We start from the raw sequence: 10,378 nt of genomic DNA on the forward strand, positions 1-10,378 counted from the left end.
TCATAATCCTGGGTGATTTGAAAAGCTACTGAGAATCAGCTGTAAATATGTTACTGTGTTTATTAAGTTTGATTTTTTTTTATAAATATATGTATACCTATGTATATAAATAACTTCTGTGCTGGCTTTAAATATTCTTGAAGGAAATGAGTTTGCTGTGGCTAGGAATTTCCAAGTGCATATACAGGTCCTTTTCCACCCTAACCAAAAGCAACACTCAGACAATATAACTGCAACAATACACACGTGAGGAAGAATAATAGTATTTAGCTATTTGTACAAAAATATATTTTCTGAAATTAGAAGAAAATAAAGTGTTGTGGGAAAAATAGGTTAAAAACACATAGAACACTGCAGGTTTATTTTTGCAATGAATTCTCGCTAGATTTATATTTACTATTTATTCTGTATAATTTTGTATTTTTTTCTTTCCAACTCACAAGAAAAGAAAAAGCTTATTCCTGGCTAATTTTCAAGCTAATCAAGGAATTGCTCTCTATTAATGAAAAAGAAATAAAGAGTTTTTTAAATGTCTTTTTCTTAAAGGTCACTTTTTAAGGAAGGCAGCAACTTCTGCATGCACACTTGGGAATTAAACACAATGATTCTCACTCTTGCCATGTGGACTGAAGCATCTTATCCTGAGTTCAGTAAGGTCATTCAATTTCTGTGCATGACTGATGTGGTGCCAAAACACAATTTCTGACTTGCATCTATCTTCCTCCAAGCAAATCTTTTGTAAACTGACTATGCATGAGGGTTTTTTTTTCTAATTCCTATTTGTAAAGTGAAAAATCAGCTTAATTATTACATGTATTGATATGTATGCTAAATTTAGCATTGAAATCTTGATAAACTCAAAGTAAATATATATATATTCTTTAGTTCAAAATACTGTCCATGTCTTACCTATTTGTATATACAAATTAGAATTCTTCATATTCTTCTATATAAGTTTCTGACAGAAAAATTTCCTATATTATACATGAAAGTCAGATTCTCAGTTCTTTCAAATTTGTGTAGACATAACAACTTTAATGGTGCTATACTAATTTCTATAGTTTGAGGATCTGACCCTCTTTTGTCTCTGTTAACAAATCAACTTCCTTATTAATATTTTTGAGGAATTTCCAGTTTGTTATGGAAGTAAAACTTGCCTTTCATAAATCGAAATTTCAGCTATTAGAGAAGTATTATTTCCTCTTTCTATATCTGAAAATAATTTAATCAGAAAACCTGTCTATTTTGGAAGATTATGAAGAGTAAATGTGGCAATCACATATTTTGTTTCATTGCTATCTTTATTCCAGACTATGAAAGACAATATTGAATATTGCTTGTTCAGGTAGAGGTGAGAAAAAAGGGAAAATGTGTATGCAATACCTTTGCAAAAAATGAGTTATATGATGTTATTTTAGATGTACTTGCATATTCAAGCACATGTAAATTGTTTCATGAGCTTAGAACCTATGGAAACCCATGCCTGGATCTGGAGGAGCAACTGGGCGACAGATGGGAATGCTTAGAGCATTAAAATGACACTAGGTGTCTACATTTAAAGAATTTAGTTTCACACAGGAAAAAAAAATCAAATAAATTTATTATAGAGGATAATTAAATAAAGTTAAAAATTTAATTTAGTTAATGGAAATAGAAAGCTTTGAATGCTGAATCAGACCCATTAAATTGTTCTTTTTCAAATTCTCAGAGATCTCAAATTAGTGTAAAAGAAAAAAATCAGAATACAAATGTAAATGGTACTTGATAACAGAGTTTATTATTTCAGTGTCGTTGATTTCAGTAGTTATTTCCAAAAAAAAGTGTGTAAAAATAACACCCTGCAATTGGCAAGATGAGGGGAAATGGTGATTCAAGCCCTCCGGCTTAGATTTAAGAGAAATAGCTTCAGACTAAAGACAATTGCCACATGCACAGATGTCACTTTGCTTAGCTGCTAACAGTTACTTGGCAGAATGTTGAGGACAACAGTGTGGCAAACATTCCTTTCCCTCGCAGTCTCAAAGCATCAGAAGGAAGAGTGAGCTAAATTAGTGTCAGAGCAAGTCAGTTACACAGCTGTACGGGAGCCTCGCTCAGCAGGATTAAAGAGACCTTTACCATTTAGCTTTCCTTCAGAAGGGAGAGTCATGCCTTTCACTTCATAAGGACAACTGTGCTCTGTGGCAGTCTGTATAACACTGCAAGTGGCTTGGCAGTATCCAGGAATCTCCAGGATGTGGCTTGCTGTCCACTTTCCTATCATCATGTTGCCTACTGGGCTGCCATGTAGAGAGCTTTTATAATGAGAAGGGAGGGGTCTGCCTTACATTCAGATTTTTCCAGCTATGACGAAAATTTGCACTGCCATAACAAAAAAGGACAAAGGTTTGACCTTATATGATCATTCTTCAGCTAAAGAAAATTATTGTCTTCTTATAAAAATAAAATTCTGACAAAAGAAAGGCATCACATAAGAAATAACGTATCCATTTCTAGAAGTTCCTTGGAATATTCTAACTAGAAATGTTTTGTTAATGTTATTGATGTTTGCAGAAAGCTGGGAAGGATATTCATGAATTTTCTTGTTAAAACCATATTGTCTTTTTTTTTTCAATGACAGGCAAAGTTAAGTGGTTTGATGCATTTTTACTTAGCTAGAGTAATGGAGGTTGGAAGGCAAAGCATGTTTGACAGTGTGCAACAAAGTAGATCCATTTTTTTCCTGTCAGCATGAGAGTTTAATTGAGTGGGAGGGCAGTGCTTTGTCAAGCACACTGGTGTAAGTGGCAGCTATGATGTTGTTGCTAGGGCACCTCAAGGTAACCAACACCACCATTTTTCACCTCACATTTGATTGAAGAAAATAAATAACAGCACAGACCTGCTCCCTAAATAAACATATTAAAATGATTAATTAGACTTTTTTATTTTAAACTATTATCTTTTCAACTTCATAGAAGATGATTGTCTTTCTCTTTCCTTTTCTTCCTGCTATAGGTAATTTTCCCACAAACTTTTAGCACTGGTACTTGATTATATTGCCTGCAGTGATGCCTCTCCAAGCTTTTTAAAAGAAATAAAACCCAACCCCACACTTAAAAAATCCTATCCAACAAAGACTATAAGTGTACACATCAATTAGGACATTTGCCTATTCAGAAATGGCCTAATATTTTTACACATTCTTTTCCATTTGAATGACAGAACAATCTTTCCATCATCTATTCCTGACTGAAAACTAGTTTGTACTGATTTTCAGTGATGTATCAAATTTACCAGATTTGAATATAATCCTTGCAGTCATTGTTTCTCTGATTGGAATCTGAGGATCAGTTTTCAGCCCCTCTTTGCACTACAAAAATGTTCCCTGCATGACTCCAAATGGAAGATGTTTGCCATGTAACACTTACTTACCTACAAAGAGGTTATTAATTGTACAGTGTGCTAAACTGAAGAAATAAATTTTACCAGGGTGGGAAACCACAAAGGGATCTTAGAAAAATCCATTTCTTGCGTGTTAATAAAAAAAAAAAAGTTATCATAAATAAGACATTATTTCACAGGATAAAGTAATGGTGGCAAGAGGAAAAAATGGAGACTGAATCTCAAAGTCATCACCAGAAGGAATTCTGGATTATCATTCTGAAGATGTCAATGTCTACAGCAATACACTTTATCAGTCACACCAAAACAGTCTGAAAATTTCATGTAGATGTACTGAAATCATCCTGATATTGAAGACCAATCAATCTCTTAATTCAAAAGATAAGAAACTTTCTTAAGACTGGCACATTTGTCTTCTGGTGTACTCCCTAACACAGAATATCTGCATCTCCATTAATGAATTTCACTCTCAGCCATAGACTGCCCTCTGGCATTGCAATCTGTTGCAATTGAAATCTACTCCTTGGAGTTTTTTCATTGTATACATTTCCTTCAGAGTGAGTTCCTCTGGGACCTGATGATTGGTGCACCACTGGGGATTTGAGACAGGGAAGATAATCTAGTGTTATGAGTCAAAAACTTTCTTTTTCAGTTTTCTGAAGTTGTGATATTCTTGATGTTATTTGAGGAGCCAAATCCTTTTGTTCCTTAAAAGAGAAGTGAACTGTAGCTGGAATCAATATATTTTCCATAATGAAAAGATAAAGCATGGTGGGTTTTTTTCCTGCACATCTCCTAACAGTTCAGCCTTGGCTTTTTGACACAATAGAACAAATTCTAAAGAGCCACAGTCTAATGGAAAGCAGCTAACCTCAAGGAAGAACATAAAAGGCCAGATGCTGTTCAGCTCTATGAAAGCAAAATGCGATGAGGAATTTTATTTTATTTATTCAGCTTCACCAAAATGCAAGAGTGCAAGTACATGTACACAGTACATTTCATAAAACATTTACCAAAGTTTCATGTTCTAAAATGTTCAGTATGTGAATACTTCTCCTGGAAGGACTACTTCTACTTGATTTTTACTTATAGTTTATGAAATATAATGTTGGAATACAGAAAAGAAGAAACAATATGGTTTCATGTTTCAAGGAGAAATGTTTAATTGCACTGGTTATTTTTGTTAAAAATTCATCCAGACTATTTCATTTTCAGATAATTGTTTTGACAAGTTTAGAATTTTTAAAATTCTTTATAGTTTTAATGATTTACCAAATAAACTACAGAAGAATAGATAATTATTTTTTCAAATAGAAAGAAATCTGAAACCTTTTATATATGAAGAAATGCTATAGCATGCCAGCATGAACTTGCTTTTTAAAAGAAACGATGAAATTTATTTTGTCAGCTCATAAAAGTTAGCATTATTTTCAGTTTTAAATTAAGACAGCTCAGCATCTTTCCATTTTTCAAAATTCAAAGCCCACATAACACTTCCATAATTACACATATTTGGGTTGAATGCATATTAAACAGTTCCATTCTAAGACATATTTAAAAAAAAAAAAACAAAAAAAAACCAGAAAAAACCCTTTCAAATATAATCTGCTACTTTCCCTCATTTTCCCTACTGAAATGGTGTAGTGCACTGTGCAAAAAAAAAAAAAAAAGAAAAAAAAAGAAAAAAAAAAGAAAAAAAGTACATATTCTGGTCAAGGAAACCAAAGTAGACAAATTCTTTTGTATCTTTGTTATATATGCTTTTTGGAGAGTAGAATGTGATGTGTTCCTGTCCCTGCAGCACATCATGTTTACACAGTTCATACAGCATGCAAAAAAAGAAGGATTTGGCCTTACTAGTAGTCTATGCAAGCACGCTCTTTTGTAAGTGGAAAGCTGTTACCATTGCAATTTTAAGATCTTGTGTGTCACATATCCTGTCAGATGTACCTGTTAGATAAGATCAGACCCCATAGATATCAGATATTTATGAAACTTGATACAAGAAGTTTCAAGCTTGATACAAACAAGATTCCAGGCTGAGAATTTCAGGATAGTTTATTGGAGCCCAGACACCCTGGAATTTTGGGTACTTGGAGGGCAGTGAAAAACATCCATCATTTTTTACAGAGGAAAGGTTCTTGAGCAACAGTTCAAGCCTTAGATTGCTTTTGTCATCTTGCTCATCTTGAGGTGCTCAATGTTCCACAATATTTTATCACACTACTTAAGAATGAACAAAAAACATCACTAAATCGGAAATGTAGCATTTAGATGCCATTTTTGACAAAAGGTAAATGCTTCCATGAACTAATAATGAAATGAAGATTAATATTTGGAGATTTTAATTGCTTCATGTGTTACACAAGTGTCTTTAAGTAATATATCACTTCAGGAGAGACAGGGGGCAGGTGGCATTCCTGATCACTCACACATTCGGATTTCCTGAAGGGAAATGTTGCGCAGAAGATAGCTACTTTCATGCTGCCATACATGATAGGCTGAACCATATTTATAAATTCTAAATTAATTGTTTATTATAGGGTATAAGGACTTAAATGTGATCTGAAGTTGGACTTCTTGCAGTCTCAACTTCCATGATTATTTTTATTCATAAAAATGTCTGCAGAATATGCAGAAACTTTATTATTCCCCATAAAAAAGCATTTATGTAAAAAAAAAAAAAATTCCTCTGAATTTTTGATTAATACCCTGATCCAAGGGCCATTAAAGGTAAGGAATTATGTTTTTCAGTTACAGAGTGATGCAGAAGCATCTTAGAAGTCTATGGTTTTGTCTGCACGGATACATATAGGAAAAAAGTACTTACAAAAGCATTGGGCTGTTGCAGCACCCTATTGTTTTCCAAACAGCATAAGTTGGAACTAGACAAGACCAGAGCCTGTTCTTAACTATAAGGCCTGACCATAGGCTGAAAAATACCTCACAAAATTTATTCTGAAGACTCCTATGACACGGTCTCCTGAAAAATGAAAAGATATGTGGCTGTTTCTTCCCCTCATTTTTTCTAACACCTAAGTATGCTAAGAAGATCACAGTGTGGGTTATAAAGGTAAATGTGAATAATAAACACCTGAAATTCATTGGAATAATAAGAAAACATTCTTCACTACTTCAGCATTGAGATACAATACCTAAAGTACCTGTGGAACCTCATACCCTTTAAGCAGGAGGCTGGACTACACAGCCTCCAGAGGTCCCTTCAAGGGACAATATCTGTGGTTCTAATATGATTCTGCAAAAGATTTTTTAGGCCAAAATAGTCTACAGTCCTTTTTTTTTTTTTTTTCTATGCACAGGCTTCCTGAATGTGAAGTTTAGGGAAAAGTCAATATTCACCAAACACTGACATGAAATAAAAGCTTTTCACAGAACTGTGTAACATGCAGATACAGTCATTTAGATGCTGTATAAAATAAACAGTATTTCTTTGATAGTGGTATATTGGTGATGGTGAACTCTGGTTACCTAAGTTTATTAAAAGCACTTTCTTCCAGAAGAGATGACTTCAGATTTCTAAACAAAATAGGAACTATCTGAAACACTTGAAGAGTGATAGTAATCCATCTCTGTACTGGTAGAATTAATGATCCTTGTTTTCTTGACATATTGCTGGTGTAATTCTTCACTCATTTCAAAGGTAACAATCTTAGTTTTTCAAAAGTTCTTCCAGGTTTTACAAGTATTCAATATATTCTTTTTGTCAAAAGGACAAATTATTAAGCAGTATATGAGTAATATATGTTTTAAATTAAAAATTATTTTACATAAAAATTCTACTTTAAATATTTCAAATTATGAAGAAGCACTTGGAACAATACTGTGGTCTAAGTGCTGTACTTTATGCTACTTAGTAATCAGCTTTTCTAAGATTCTCTTATGATATGTTATCTGTTACCTGAAACCCAGTACTTCCATACAGATTTAGGACAAATATTTATGCAATTATATTTCCACATTTCTTATAGTCTTTAGGTATTTAAGTTAGCTATTTTTGAAGACTGGATGCTAAATGGATCTTTGATTTTTCTTAGGATGGCTTTTAGTAAGTTCATTGCATGTACTTGTACGCATATAACATACTTGTATATCTTTGTAGAAAACAAATTTCTCAGACCTAACTAGACCTATATCTTGAAGTGGTTTCCTAACTTTGCAAATGGAATCTTTTTTAAGAAAAACACCTATAATTTTTATGCTTTAGATAGTTCTGTTATATATTAATCTTGTAAATTAAACCTCTGAAAGGTAGTACATACACGAATATGCTCTTACCAAACCAATTATTTAGCCACTGGTGGAGGAAGCAAAGGATTGAAATAATCATCCAAAATATTCAATAGAAAAAATTCTAGCTTGAGATTAAATATGAACATAAGAGTTCAAAATTTTTCAGAAATAGACAAAAAATACTTATTATTCCTACAATTTAATAGCAGAAGATTAGACACTAATCATGTGAATCATTGACAATGAAAAAATCATTGACAATGAACATCAATTAAAATGCATTTGTTTTCTACCTAAATATGTAAAGACATTGTCACATAGTTTTGAAATATTTATTCCTACATAAGATGCTTTTTCAGACAACAAATGCCCAAAACAGCTATGGAATCTGGCTGATTTATTACATTATTCTCTTGGTACTGCAATGAATCTTTGGTCTCACTTCTAAAAGGTAGATCCAAGAAATGAGTGAAAAACATTGTGCTTTAATTAAAGCAAAAAACAAAAAAAATCCTGTAAAAAAAAAACCAACAAAAGAAAAAATATCCTTAATTTAAAAAAGGGTAAAGAAAAATCATTGAAATATTTAAAGTATGTATCCTTTGTTCTTGGCATAACCTACCACACATTTTTCTTTATAATCCATTTCCTTTATTTCTTTATTTTCTTTCTTCTTTTATTTTAACTTTCTTTTTTCATGTATGCAAAATATTTTAGCCTGGATAAATATAAATTGTGGGGTTTTAGGTAGCAACTGTCTAAGTGTTTGTTGTCACCACTGGCCAATGATCTCTATGGTGAGCTTTTAAAACACCACAAATCCTTAAGGTCCTAATAAACTTACTAGCTCATTATTTTTGTTCCTTTCTCCTTTGGTGTAAAAAGATCACAATGCAAACAAGCAAATAAATATTTATATGAGGAGAGGAAGAAGAAGAATTGCATCTCAAGTTGACTTGGAATTTTCCATCAAAGTACAGTTTGATGGAAAAAATTGTTTTGCTTTAGGAATTATATGCTTTTCCTTAACATGGAATGCATTCATGAACAACTTTTAATAAATATTTTGATATTTTACTTCCTGTTTTCTTATAATCCTTAGCAAATTTGAAGTTCCAACTTTTTAATTTGATCTAATGTGTGTAAAACACAACAGCTCATTTGCATAGCATGCTAAGATTATCAGTTCTCATTACCCTAGCATAAGAATACAAATTACTAGGTTTGTGTGCCAGACTCTTAAAATGCCTTCCTGGATAGGATCTCTCATACCAACTGACTGCCAGCCCTGCAAGCCTCTGCGGGAGCTGCTTTTGGATTAGTTGCTGATGTTTATTCCAACCTTCTAAAGGAGATTGTGAAGGAGATAAATTGTACCATGTACTTAATGTTCACATGGTAGATGAAAGAGCTAAGGAACTTTTTTCCACAGCTGGTAACAGCTTCTAGCGGTGGATCAAAATTTTTTACTGCAATTCTATTCTAACTAGTTAAGAGACTGAAATGGTAACTACTGAGAAACACCTTTTTTTTCTTTTTATTTTAAATATATTAAGGAAAATATAAAGTCAATCTCTCTGTAATATCTTGTCCTATTTCCTCAGGTTCTGATGCATTTGATTTTTTTTTTATTCCTCTTTTTTTTTTCTTCTTCTTAAGTATCTAAGTCATAAAAAAACTACTTAATTTTTCTTGATATGCAGGAATAGGCATATTTTTTTAAAGACTAATTGATGTGGAGCAAGAGGAAACTGTGTAATATATTAATGTTACATAATTATTTCTTCTTTTCTATTTAAACATCATTGTCTGCCTCAGTCTTTAGCTTTACCTGTGAGACTTTTCCTAAAGAGATTATTTTCCTGTTTCCACCAGCAAAACAGGAACATAAATTTAAGAGGAAAAGATTCACTGTTAACATATCTGTGGCAGTTTTGTGTGTTTTTCTACCTATTTACCTGCTAATCTTTGTTGAGCTGTAGTGGTGGATCACTTTTTCTACCCATTTACCTACTAATCTTTGTTGCTGTAGTGATAGTTTCTCCACTCCAGCAGCCATTGCATGTGTTTGTCAATCATTCCTATTACATATGCATTGGAATACAAAAACTTGGCTGGCCTATCAACAGATTAAGCTTCAGACTCGTGCAGTTCAATAAGTAATTCCATCTCTGATAAAAGGTTTGAACTGTTTGTATGAAAGAAATGTGGCATATCAAGTAATTCCTTTATGGTTTGCAGTGAATATTAGATGTATTATCAAAGACAAAATCCTGGCACATGAAAAAATTACAAGGTCCAATGGACCCTCACAGATCCAGAGAGGTATGGCCCCTCCAACTACTGATGCTGGGACCTCTGCCTGCTTTGAAAATAAACCTGTGCTATTAGCAAGGATTTTCTGTAGTAATTGATTTGGACAGCTAAAGCATTAATTGAAATAACAATACATTTTTGGCTTTGTCCTTATGATGTGCTCCCTTTTGCCTGTAGCAAAGTTTGAGTAGACACTTTTGCAAAAATTTCTGGTGAAGTAGACAGATAGGTATGGCATTAGTAGGACTGAGTAATACATATAAAGAACAAAAAAAAGGCTAAGGCTTAAGCACCAACACAATAATTGGGCAGACTGACTTTTGTGTTATACCTTCAACAACCTCTCATCAGCAGAAGTGACTGAGGGTTGAACACTTCATATTCTGCACCATTTTAATTCAAAGAGCACAATTTACAATAATCTTTC

Source organism: Fringilla coelebs (genome assembly GCF_963513975.1).
Source record: "Fringilla coelebs genome assembly, chromosome: 2".
Classification (NCBI taxonomy): domain Eukaryota; kingdom Metazoa; phylum Chordata; class Aves; order Passeriformes; family Fringillidae; genus Fringilla; species Fringilla coelebs.